Raw genomic sequence first — 13,879 nt, forward strand, 5'->3', positions numbered from 1 at the left:
CCCACATTAGAACATGTACTTATTTCTTTATGTTTTTTTATTTCCAAATGCCTCACTCTTTAATATCAGAGTGTCATGAGCAAAAAGGACCCGATGCACTGTCCAGTATAGATTGGCTCTGGCACCCCACCAGGTTTATAAATATTTGATGTTCTATATTATTTCTGTAATAGAAACACAACCCCAAGATAATTCTAACCTGGTGTTGATGTGACTCAGTGTTTGTGCCATCTATCTAAAAGGTTTTCTAAGATTTACCTTTCTGAAACTTTGCCAGCAGGGTTGCCAATTATAATTAGGATTTTGTGCCATTCTGCATTTATCTTTTTGGCTCTTGATACTCATCAATTGACTTTGAAAAATGCTACCAAAAGAGTGGATCAGTATTTTGTTTGTTATGATTCTAACAATACACCTGAAACTTGTTTAACTAACTATTATAAAAGATTCACAGTGGTTCTGGGCTAACTTGACAATTCCTAATGAATGAGATTATGGATAAGAAGCAAGCTTGATGTTCTGTAGCCAAAGTAAAATAATAATTTGAGATACAAAATGCAGGCATTTCTTTTTAAATCCACCCTGTCCTTATAAACACTGATTTATTCCATCCTGAGGAAACTGGCAAAAGGGTACCCATGGAAACATAGAGGTTTCTGGCTTTTCTTCTCTGTTTTTCATTTACTTTACTTTAGCACTGCGTTTCTATTATTTTAATGTCTTTCCATAATTTATGCATTCATTATTTCAATTTAGGAATATATTATGTTCAATAATAACTCTTTAATAGAAACAATTTATGCTGCTTTAAGTCAATGTTCAAATTTTGCATAAAAGTTCAAATTTTACAAGTGAGGAAGGCAACTGAGGATAAATGCTTGTATTGTTTCTACTGGCTTTGTTCTAAATGTTGGCTCTCTGCTGCCTTCTCTGGGACTTGACTTCCATTTCTAACTTTCTGTTACCCTCACCTCTCCATGTATATATGGAAATACAATCCTGAAGTGCTGTGTGGATCAACATGGGGAAAAAAACTAAATTCTGAGATGATAAAAGAAAGGTTACAGCATGGAATTAGCTTTCAGCACTATATATATATAGGGGAACACATACAGGTTATGAATATTACAATTGCTTTATTAAATAAAAAGTATGTTACAATGGCACAGTGCACTTAGGTACAGTCTCGCAAGTTGTCAAATTGTCCATCTTGCATACTCAACTGCAAACCTATTTTTGCCCAACCAGTGTGTGTGTGTGTGTGTATATAAATAAATAAATATATATATATATATATATATATATATATATATATATATATATATATATATATAAACACACAGAGTATATAGAGGCTAAAAATCCATCACACCATACTAATTCAGTAGGTATATACGGTCTAAGAATACACCTTATGTTTGACTGAATATGTACAGTACTGTATAGTAAGACAAAATGTGAAAGTCATGGAAGGATTTGGCGTCCCAATCAGGTGAACTCAAATAAATTAGTAAAGTAAATGAACTGTACATTATCCTGTCATGTTTTCCTTCTTGAAAGTCACTCCTAAATTAATATTCTATTGTGAGGTTATACACTTTAATGACAAAACAGATATCTTCAGATGTTGGGTGGGCATGACATCACTCATCTTCTGGGGTGTCCTTCTCCACTCTATTGAGTTACTGGTTGCACATCACTCTTATTCTCCCCTTTCATGTTCCCTAAAAAAACTTTGTGAAGCATTCCAAATGCTCACGTGTTTACAATATAAACAGTATGTACTGTATTCACATTTATATAAATTTAAAGACCCAAACTTACAAATTATATATATATATATATATATATATATATATATATATATATACTTTAGATTGCGGGTTCAATTCCTGCTACTGACACTGTGTGACCATATGCAAATCACTTGACCTGCCTGCGCTCCAATTGGAAAACCAAAAAAAAATGTAACCAATTGTATCATAACTGTTATAAGTCACCTTGGATAAAGGCATCAGCCAAATAAAATATTAAAAGATCACTGAAAATGAGCTTAATTTGAAATGTTCTAGGCTTTTCACTTGCAACAATTCTCTATTTAGAATAGTTTTTATGCCCACTAAGTAGAGGAGCTTCTTCTAAGATAGGAAAATAACTGTTCCAATAATGAAAACTAATGGCAGACACATTTTTAATCAAGATATAAATCAGTTCCTTTGAATCAGTGTGATAGACTGGTGAAGGCTTTTCCGAAGGACTCCTGTCCCATGTTAGAGACAGTGGTGAAGTGACTTTGCGTTGGCCTTCCTTGTCATTTGCCTGAACACTTAATTCACATTGGGCCAGTTTTAAACTTCTGTCTGTCCTACCTGCACATCTTTGAGAATTTGCATACACTACATAATATGCATACTATATATATATATATATATATATATATATATATATATATATATATATGTATGTGTGTGTTTGCTCATATACAGTATATATGTATACTGACATATTTAGCTTCAACTGTCCAGGCAAAATGTACTAGGAGCACAGGAAGAACCACTGTGGGAAGAATTGAAAATTTTAGACATTTTAGAGGTTTTTAGAGGCTTTTTTAGACCAATATTGCATCGAACAGGACAGGCCTCTTAAGGACCATAGGAAGTTTTAGAAAACTAAACTGAACAGCCAGGAATCACAAAGATGTACAAACCTTTCTAGTCAATCTTCACCATGTCCTAATGTTACTGTACAGGCTACATCCCCTTGTGACTCTGTACTGGAGAATGTGGGTTCAGAAAATGAATAAAAGAAAATACTGTATAGTGATAATTAAAATAAGAAATATTGTACACCATTTTAAATTTAATTAATTGAAGAACCCTGCCGCAAAAGCCCCATGAACAGATCCCAAGAAGGCAGCATCCTCGCAGGTTTAAAGCAAAATAAAAATGTTGGTCACTCACAGCCCTACATGTCATGTTCAGCCACTTTTCCAATGTTGCTGCTTCACCTTTTAAACACAAAAGAGTTGCATTTCACTATTTTCTTTCCCTAAATTAAACTTTTGCCACTCATAGAGTATATGTATCCATTAAAGAATTCATTGATTATTCATTCATTTTCTTTCTTTTTGTATGTTTACATACTAAACATTGACAGTGTGTCGAAGATTCTGTGTAAAGTGTTTTGTGTAAACCTGGCTAACGGATGCCCTTACAAATACACTAATACTCTCATTCCATTCTCCTGCCAACTCTCAAGGTTTCCAGTGCTTGATGCTTTCATGTTTCATAGTGGTGGATGCCCAGCCTGGGGCTGACCAAATGGGTCCTGAGCCACCGTAGAGCCAGTGTATATTGTACATGAGCAAAAGAGCTATGAATGCATTATAACGGAGATGAGTTGTCATAATATTGTGTACTGTAAATCTCTGACAAGTCCTTTTCTTTGTTGGAGTGAAGGGATGTTGGGGTGACAATAAGGGCACTATGTATGAATTAGAAATGTGAACAGAACTGAGAGAAGGCAACTCAATTTACTATGGATAGGGGTGTGGAGCAGCAAACTTCATTATGGAAAGCCAGGGAACTGTAAATGTTAAGGTGTAAATAGCCAGCTGAAGATGGAGGGTGTGGGGTAAAGGGTTGTTATGACATTTCATTATGATTCACTTGTAAGTATGATTTGTAATGTATTGTAAAGGGATCTATTGATGTAGCAATGTACAAATACTGGGTAACAAAGTCTTCCTGTAATTGATACAACTCACTTTTGACTTTTAGACACCAGCAAAATATCTCTTTCAGTACAGAAGATTGAAGCGCTAAAGACTTTCCATGGACAAACAACTTTAGCAGTCAATCACAAGATGGTGCCGAGATTACGCATTGCTCATTGAGTGTCTTAGTATGCTGGAACATGATGTCTGCACAAATTCTGTCTGCCCAGCAACAGTGTAGAAACCTAACACTGAAACTGTTATTTGAAAAAGTATTTCAATGTCTAAATCTAATGAAACTATAAACTTACAGTAATGATTTCAAAATGATGTCCTTTCTTTTACCATGATACGGTTTAGAAAAGAAAAATATATAATCCCTAAGCCTAACCCTAACCCTTTATCGCATTAAATTTAACTTTGACTTTCAGCCACATATTTTTGCCACTGTCTAGAAGCACAAGCTGAGCTAAATAAAACCTGCTGGTGCTCTACACAACTTGCATGGTCCCTATCTGTGGGAGGAATAAAGTCACTGAGATGTAACAGGCTACACTGTTATGATATATTTAGCTTCAATATATTATGCTAATAGAAAATATATTTATTTTATTGTAGACTTAGATGGATTAATGTCTCTTCCAGTACCGGTATCCAATTATCCCAAATAGACATTGTCTCCTTGATCAAAAATTTGAATAAAGCAGAATCAGGAAATGGATAGGTAGCTCTCTGTATATATCATTTGGGCCCTTATGGGGTGCCTTCTAAGCTATTTGTGTGTGCCTGTATATATACTGACACACACAATATATATATGTATAGTATATTGATACACTCACAAAATCAGTTGGATGTCAGTCTCAACAATGCATATCTTGCCAGTCTGTTGCATTTCAGTAGGCTGATACCTGTTTCCACACTTCACAGTAGTTCTAGGTTTGCATCCCTATGGATTACAGCCAAATAGGAATATTTAAAGAACTTGCTTACAATAGAAAAATAAAGAAAGGACAACATTTTTACTCACATGTAACTAGTTACTACAAGTACATTGAAACAGTTGCTGGACTTTATAAGAAAGCATTACTGTATAAGCAGTGAGGCTCCAGTATGGTACAGGCCGATTTGAAACAGCAGATGAAACCACATTACAAGCAGACAGCAACACAAGACATGCCACTATCAAAGCTCACAGGTCACATCCATATAGCCATTGACAGCACCATAGTACTCACTTGTCAATATCCTCTATTTTTTTAACAAAGAAAAAGGTTTACAAGAAGATTTGGTTCAGATCAAAGGTAATGCATATTATTGTACTTGATGGCCAAAAAATCTTTTTGCTTCTATTTATTTCTGATCTCACATTACAAGTTAACGCCACAAGAGCACACTTTGTAGGTGTTACACTCCCTCATTGTAAACTTAACACATTCATAATTAGGCCTAACACAAGTATTGCACTTTTTGTGAAAGTTGGCCTCTCTTTGGCCTTTGAAGATTCTAGTGAACTAGGAATAAAGCACTCATACAGATCACTATGTTGTGACTTCTGTCTGAAGGAGCTATTGCTGACACAATGTAAATCATAAACTGGTTTGGAATTAAGTTTTAAGCCTTATTATTCAGTGACATTTATAAATGCTATGCATCCTTCTGTGACAATTGCATGCTAAAAATAAATCATATTTCTCTTTTTGTAATATAACATGTCCACCTTGTGCTTTGTTAATTGCCATTGTTTTGACTTTTCTTTCTTTCTTTCTTTCTTTCTTTCTTTCTTTCTTTCTTTCTTTCTTTCTTTCTTTCTTTCTTTCCCTTTTAAAACCAGTGTTAACAAGTCCTTTTTGTTGCTGAGTCCTGGGTTCAAATCCAAGCTTAAATGCTACCTATTTGGAGTTTGTATTTTTTCCCTATGACTTCAGATGCTGCAGTTTTCCCTTCCACATCCCAAACTCATGCAGAAGTGGTGAACTGGTGAATCTAAACTGGCTCAGTGTAAGTCAGTGTGACTGTGCGAGTGAAGCTTGTCCTGTAATGGACTGGTGTCCTGGGCTACAATATTTCTCACGTTATACCCAATCTAAGCATCTTCTCTTCACTCTCCACTCATCCCGTCTCCACTGTCTTGAACTGATCAATCAGGTTTGAAGTTGCTGAAGTATTATGCCATCTATGAAAGGAGAACACTACATTGATTTTACCTTGTATGTATACTAAGCCTTTGAAAGAGGAAGTTTAAAAAAGCACAGCTATTTCATGTACCTCAGTGTCATGCTGAGCACTACTGGACTGCAGCTTCACCGGCAATCGCCTTGGCATTGCTACCATACTCTCCATAGCATCACATCTGCTCCACAAGGCTAAAGAGTAGACAGAGGTCCTGTCACACACAACCAGCAGTGCAAGTCCAGGATGAGCAAGGGAACAAGAATATTAAGCAGGTAAGGAAAAGGAAACAAAAACAAAAACCTTGCCCTAAAAGTCATCTAGAGATAGACAGATAGTCAAAACAAATGGCTAGTAGAAAAAAATAAATAAATAAACAAAATAATTCAGAAATTAAAAACAGTGACAGAACTGAAAAAGCAGGTACAGAGGTCAAGAAAACAGTAAAACAGGAAGCACTCACAACACTTAGAAAAGATCTTCCAAAGGCACACTTGTGGAGTGAAGATTTCTAGTTAGATATTCTCTTTTACTTCCTTTCCCTTCTTGTCACATAAAGGCAGCAGAATTAGCACTAGACAGCAAGAGATAAACTGCAGATGAAGAAAGCGGCTTGGGGCAGAGCCAAACTCAATCCTTACACACTAATAGAAACCTTCCGGCTACTGGTTGGCAGACACCTCACTCCTCGCCCTGCCCTGATGCCCGCTCTACTCCTGCCTTTCGTACACCTGGGACTGACAGTTTATCTTCTAAACTTCTCAATGCCCAGAAGTGCTCCATAGCCTGGTACATTTCTGAAATGTTACTTTTCTAGAGAGATATTTTAAAAAATATATACACATGCTCCCTCATGATGAAAATTTCCAACCTCTTTCATTTACTTTAGTGATTCAGCTATGCCTTCTGTGATTTAGACCTTCACTCCTATTGTTGTGAATAATTGTTTTTATTACATTTAGAATTCATTTGGTCCATTTTTTAAATCTTTTTATTATGTATTTAAGACTGTCATTTTGGCCCCATTTTGAATTCAGTGTTGTGATAGCGGCTGCATTGTTTATGGTTATTGTTGAGCAGTTGTGTAATGTCATCTAATAATTGTATTTGAGATGGCAGATGTATTGCCATGTTACAGAAGAGTAAAATTGATGTTTATTTTAAAAAGAGTTTTTCAAACCCCAATCATAAACTCTAATTGCATGTTAAAGGCTTTGTATTCTATGTGCTCCCCAACCCAGTCATTAAATTTTAATCTAATGTTTTAGTGGAGAAAGTGCTTAACAGAGATGCTGATTGAATGGGACCCAATCGTGGCCAACACTGGACAATGGAAAACAGTGTGAAAAACGTCCATGGGGAAATGGAAAAAAAATACTCACATAACCCGTGGATATAAAAAAATGCAGTAAATATAATTTTTGGGTGGAGTATTCTTTTAACACTTACATGGGTCGTTTATTATTACTCCACATGGCAGATACTTTGTATTTCCAGCGACAATATGTTCTTCCTTTCTTTCAGTAGCCTGTTTGCTTGTATTCAGATCCATATGAAATCATTCCGGTATTTATTGTGTTTGGGAGGCAGGGAAGAGGGAAAAATACCGTGAGTCTCTTCAAAATTCTTTACTACAATAATTTAATAATTACATTTATTTAATTTATTACTTACTTAGCACCTGAGTGCATTCCAGGCAGATTACCAAACGAAGGCTGAAACAAAAGAAAATCTAAATAACAAAAGAAAGAAGAAGCTTAACAAACACGAAGGGAACTAAATTGCACTTAAACAGTAATATTAAGAAATGCAATTCTTTATAAGGTAAAAAGAGCAATAATACCAGTAACCAAAGACAGAACTGTTATAATTTTTGGGAATTCAACTTTCAGGGAAATAATTTATTTCTTCGTTTTTGTGTTTCTCAAAGGTGTGCAGTTGGTTAATATTTTTATTGCTGCTTTGATAATTTTTGTGTTACAAGTCTTAATTACTACTAGCAACATCATCTTGCATTTCTTTGCTGTTGCTAACAGTTCTGCTGCTTATTCACGTCAGCCTGAATTGCTTTGCATGATATCAGCAGGTTGATGCTGTCTAAGGTACTAAACAAACCTTTTTTCATGTTAAGTATCAACAATCACACACTTGGAATGTATTTTATTGATCTTTGGCATTCCAACTCAGTGTTTTGGGCTTTCATGTTTGTTTTGATTGATGACCTGAATTTCAGACTTTTGCCTTCAAAAAAGGCTGATTCTCTCGTCTCCCATGTGTGTAATTAATCAAGCTCTGCTAAATTCTCCACTGGCAGTACAAAAAAAGTCTAAGAAAATTAGAGAAAAAAGTCAAACCTACTTCAATATATTAAATTGCTATGTCTCTATCATAACGCATTTTGCAAATTATTAATAGGGGTGCTAGTGTACCCAAAATAGAAACTACAGAAATCAATGTAGGAGCTCAAATAAAATCTAAAATAAATCTATATAATAAAAGCCCAGCGCGGTGTCCGTGTCCGTGTTCATTTTGGCTGTATAGCCGCCCCGTAGAAAAGCCCCAGTCCATCCCCACTCAGAATTCCTGCTTAACCCCGTTCTTTCCCCTTTGCTTTTATTTTTCCTGTTCCCGAAAATCTTTTCAAAACAAAAGTAAAGAAATAGACAGAGCGTCACATTAACGTCTTCTCCCCTCTGCCTATTAAATAATCAATAAATTGAAATAAAAAAATCAAGAGAGAAACAGAAACCACAACCTACCCTTACAGCGTCCACTGCGCTTCTGGCGTTACAGCCGAACACGTGGTGTATGCAGGTTATGAGGTGTGACGCTAATTAACGCCCGTACTACAACAGATTATATTGTTCATATACTATTAACTATTTACAGGGATCAACTCTTTTGGGGAAGTTCATAACAAAAAAAAAAAATTTAATTATAAATAACATGTGCACTTGAGTATTTCGAGCCCCGCGTCTGAGTCAGATGGTTCCTCTGGTCACCAATTCGCGTGTTTCACTATGCCTTTCCGTCTTCAGCTACCCATGTGCACTTGTACGGAGGAGACCTTACGGAACAATGCTGAAACGAAACTCAAAAACGAAACGCAACTAGACCTGCTGCTGCGAGAGAGGACACATTACAGCGTGATCACGAAGCAAAGAGGCAAAGGCATGACAGTTGCTCGCAAGAAACGGACACTCAGTATTCACACAGATTAGCTCAACGACGCATCTCTGTCGCACAAAGAAAGGCAACTGAAACCCCTACAGAGAGAGAAGACAGATTATGCCGTGATCGCGAAAGAAAGAGGCAAAAGCGTGCCAATGAGACACCCGACGAGAGGTCCTTACGATTGAGTCCTTCAACTGTGGTCATCCAACGCGCAGTGTAACGCGCGCCAAGTTGCTAGTATATATATACATTCTCAAATGGAGGAATTGACTGAACTCAGAGGAGTGGAGCGGAGCCGAACCACAGACAAAGGGAAATAAAACTGAAGCTCTGGTGCATAGACGGTGCTTAGTAGATTGTCCTTAAACATGGCAGCCCTAGGTGACTGTATAATTATGGGGCCCCTTCTCTTATGTTCTACTATGGAGTGTGCCTTTTGGTTTTCTCTGTCTTTTGTTTCTAATCTTTTTAATGCTATGGTTTAGTTTCATTTTGATGAATCGCTTTTCTTTGGCGTTTTGTATTGCTTTAATGGTATGTTCCATGAATGTCACTGATATAAATATGTCCCTTGGTGAGAAACCTGATTAAGTAATTGCACTCAGGTACTGCAAGTAGGCCAAACTACAGCAACAGAGGGCTTTAAAAATCTGCACTTGCCATTCATTTGACAGGGTGAGATTAGTTATTGTTATCTTCATTGTATATTTTGCTTTCCTTTTTAAAAATATGCATCTTGTATTTTGGCTTAAATGTTTTAAAGGTCTTTTGATCATTTTTTTGTTTGCTCTACTGGTTTTTCACATTTTTGACTTTATGTTTTGGATTTGTGATTTTAGACAAGCTTCATTATTTTTTTATTCTTTTTTTTTTCAGATTTTTGAGCTTTAATTCTGTTCTTTTGTATTTTTAAAACTTTTTATTTGATATTGTCTTGTTATTTTACCTTTTTAGAAATATATCATTAGTTTAATCCTTTTTCATTTCATTTTGCCTTTTGAATCTTTTGTTTTGAATTAAAAGAGCTTTAATCTTCTAAATTATTTGGGTTCTTTGAGTGTTTAGGTTTTTTCCACTTTCCCAGTCTTTTTCAACTTTAGTAGATAATTATAAAAGCCCTGGGGTTAACATCAGAGATGAAAATAAGAAAAAATAAAGCAATACATAACATAATTAACAAAAGAAAAAGTGTTACACATATGATTAATTAAAAAGAAGATAATAGGAAATAATTGAGTTCCTAAAGAAAGTTATAAATATTAAACTCAAATACCATTTAGTTAAATATTTAACATAAATAAAGATAACTATTAGTGAAAATAAAACACAACAAATGCTTGGGATGGAGCCCCAGTGTGATTTGATGACGTGACTGAAGTTCAAGCACTCTGTGACACTCAGGTGAGAGTATCTTGTGAATGTCAAAGATTATATTCTTTGACAATTTTACATTGAAGAATATAAAAGATTGACACAGATGTCTGCATTTCACCTGGAAGTGTACAATAAGGACAAATGGAATAGTTAAAACAAAGTAATAATGTCCAAAGGAAGACAAAATATCGAGTATCAAATTCTAAAATGGCATTCAACTTAAAATCAAAAAATAAAACTCAGAGAAACCAGAAAACACAAATGAATTTTGAAAATAACTTTTATTATTGTTTGAGAAATCTGCAAACTCTGACAAATAAGTGTTCTCAGAAAGCAAACTTTACACCCAATGACCCCTAATGTCACTTGGTGTAGCCACTAGCACCAACCTCATCACAACCAGGAAATCAAATATTGCAAAATGGTACAAGGGATACATTTATTGACATAAAAAATGTATATATATAATTAAGTCCTGACGACAAAGGACCCAATCATGACAGGAAGGTTTTATTGTTTGGCAGAATAAAAATGGCAAGCCAGCAGACTATCATTTCCCTTTCCACAGAAGTATTAAAGTTCGGCATACCTAGTAATTATCCTCAATTTCCATTTAAGCTATCCTGACCCAAATAAATCAGCTTGTTAAACATATTTGTATGCTTGATGCTTTCAAATTACAAACTGAGCTTTTTCAGAAAAGCACTAATCCATCCATTCACTTACTGTTTTAAAGAGATGTTAAGCCAAGGCCTATCCCAGCAGCATTAGGTGCTTCCAGTTCTTGCTGACATAGCAGCCTGTCACAGGGTCACTAGACAGTCAACCCAACCCACCTTTTGGGACTTGGAAGTGCAAGATCTAGAAAAGCAGCAATCAAGATGAGATTTGAAGTTATGTGCTATGAGGTAACAGTAATAACCATCACGCTACCTGCCATTTATGTATGTACGTTGATGGAGGAGGGGGAGCTGAAGGTGCTGCTGCCAAAGCTTACAATCAGGAATCCTACAAACATAATTAAATATTATTCAAAACTGATATAAAAGTGCTACCAATTGCTCTTTTCAGGGTAAAAAGTTCAATTTTTAGGAAATCTGCACAAAGATTATATGCACTTGAATGATCCCTGTTCCAAAGAAAACAAAAGAGAACTGTCTCAATGGTAACAGCCTGCTGATGCTCTCTCTCTCATTGTAATGAAATGCTTTGAGAAATTTTCAGATAGTTTGGACCACCTCCAGTTTGCATACCATCACAACAAAGGTAGGCAATGCCACATTCTTTGCATGGCGTACTAACCTGGCACACCTAGAGAGTGAAAACTGCAATTCTTTATGATAGATAGATAGATACTTTATTAATTATGATATCAGAGGCTAGATTTAAAGGTGATTTAAGGTAAATGTTATCTCTGGAAAGACAACTTGGGTGTGGTGTCAAGAACAAGAGAGACCCTAAAGGGTCCAGCTAAACAGCCACAAAAGTCATTAACTGCAAATGTGTCAATGGAAATCCTAAAGATGAACAACTATTTAGCAAAATATGGATGTATCTCTGATTCATTCATTTCCTTTATTGTTACGTACTAGTACAGAGCCTTAAGTTCCACCAGGCACAAGGTGCCAATCATTGTAATACACTCAATGTACTGTAATCCTGAGATGTGGTAATGAAACACAAAAAAAAATGTACAAACTCCATCCATGGGCCAAGGTTTGAACATTAGATTTGTGAGAAGGAAGCACTTACCAAAGTGCCACACTGCCACATTCAACACCAAATGTTTTTTGCCCATTTTTTACACGATACCTACTTATGTGATTCAGAACAATGATGGGTTCAAGCCTAACCAAACATCATTCAAGACAAGTTATGAACTGTTAGGAATTACCTGCTGAACTCTCCCTTTTTGCATGCTTAGTGTGTTGTAGGCAATATTCACAAGATGCAAGGATGAGAGGAAATAAAAGGGCAATCTTGGGTATTGGCATTGCTCTAACATACCTTGTTACTTTGCAAATTGATAAGGAGCTAAGTAAAAATAGCAATTCCCAAGATAAATTAGCCCTTAACAGAGAGCCAGTCTATTGCATGCCACACTCACCCACATACCGTACCTGCTCTTACTTGTATGGCACAAAGTCATTTAATGGTTGTTATAGACTTTCCCTGCACATATTTGGGATATGAATAGGCAGGCAGTGTGTTGTAGAGCCCAAGACTTTAAACTACAAGCCGTGAGGTTCAAATCCCACTACTGTGTGGTTATGCACAGAAGGTTATACATTATCATTATGCATAGAAGTTAATATGGGCACAATAATGTGACCTTTACTGTTTTCACTTTACATGCTTCCATTGGGAACTATTATTAGAAAACATAACATTAATTTTCATTCATATGCAGATGACACCCAGTTACATTTTATTTTAGACCAAATGACATTTCCTTGATGTTGTCTTTAATTAGCAATGTTAGTGAGTTTAAAAAGTGGATGGAGGAGAACTACTTGTCTTTGAACACAGATAAAACCAATGTTAATTATTGGAGGGATGTGATGGTCTAGGTTGGCTCCACGCCCTCTTGTCGCATCATTCAGACTCTTCAGCCCGGCGGTTCCCGTAGGGGGGTGTGAAGTAACAAAAAAGGGGGCGCGAAGATGTGAAAAAAAGAAAACAAGAATTGAAAATATGAAAAATACATCTATTGAAACCAAAACAAATTAACTTAAACTACATTCTGATACTAGAAAGATAAATATAGAGTTAGATAAAAGTCAATAAAAGTTAAGTAGGTATAATAAAACTTGTAGCGGTGTATTGGCAGCAAAAAATATAGGAATAAATTTTATTAGGGTTTCAAAAAAATGTTAGGGGAGCACGATTAAAACTGTTTTGAAAACTCGAGTCGCAAATACTTAAAGGTTGAGAAATGCTTCAGCCCATAACCGTTAATATTCATGTACCGAGATGAGCTGGGAAAAAGAGGACACAAACATTCAGCAAGGGGTTGATGCAAAAATTGTCAGTGCTTTAATGTTAATCAAACCAGAAAAACGAAGTGCAATTAGTGCAGTGATTCAAGTTGTCTCCATAAATAATCCATAAAACTAGTGAGTGTCCAATGGAGGTTAAAAGTCCAAATAAATATTTCCATAAAATATGGAAGTCCCAAGGGAAAACATATTCTTTTTAAAACCATAAGCTGTGGCGAACTTTCTAAAATCCAATGTCTCTCTGGCTTCGGATTCCGCAGGTACAGACAACTCTTTGATCCCTCTTGGGTCACTATTGCCAGTCCAACAGCAAGTACAGGGCACCACATTGAGCTTTACTCCTTCCGACTCCTGCTGCTATTTCTTGGCATTGCTAGGGAGTCCTCCAGAAGTGATTTGGAGCAACCTTCAGCCCCTTTTTGAGCGTCAGCTACAAACTCCTTCC

General features: G+C 36.0%; 1 protein-coding gene across 3 annotated transcripts in view; it reads left to right on the plus strand.

Moving 5' to 3' along the window:
- The window catches only part of LOC120542199 (golgin subfamily A member 7B), a 154,224-nt gene that overhangs the window by 112,035 nt on the left and 28,310 nt on the right, over positions 1 to 13,879 (plus strand). The gene's annotated exons all lie outside the window — the stretch shown is intronic.

This window comes from Polypterus senegalus, chromosome 1 (assembly GCF_016835505.1).
Source record: "Polypterus senegalus isolate Bchr_013 chromosome 1, ASM1683550v1, whole genome shotgun sequence".
Lineage (NCBI taxonomy): Eukaryota > Metazoa > Chordata > Cladistia > Polypteriformes > Polypteridae > Polypterus > Polypterus senegalus.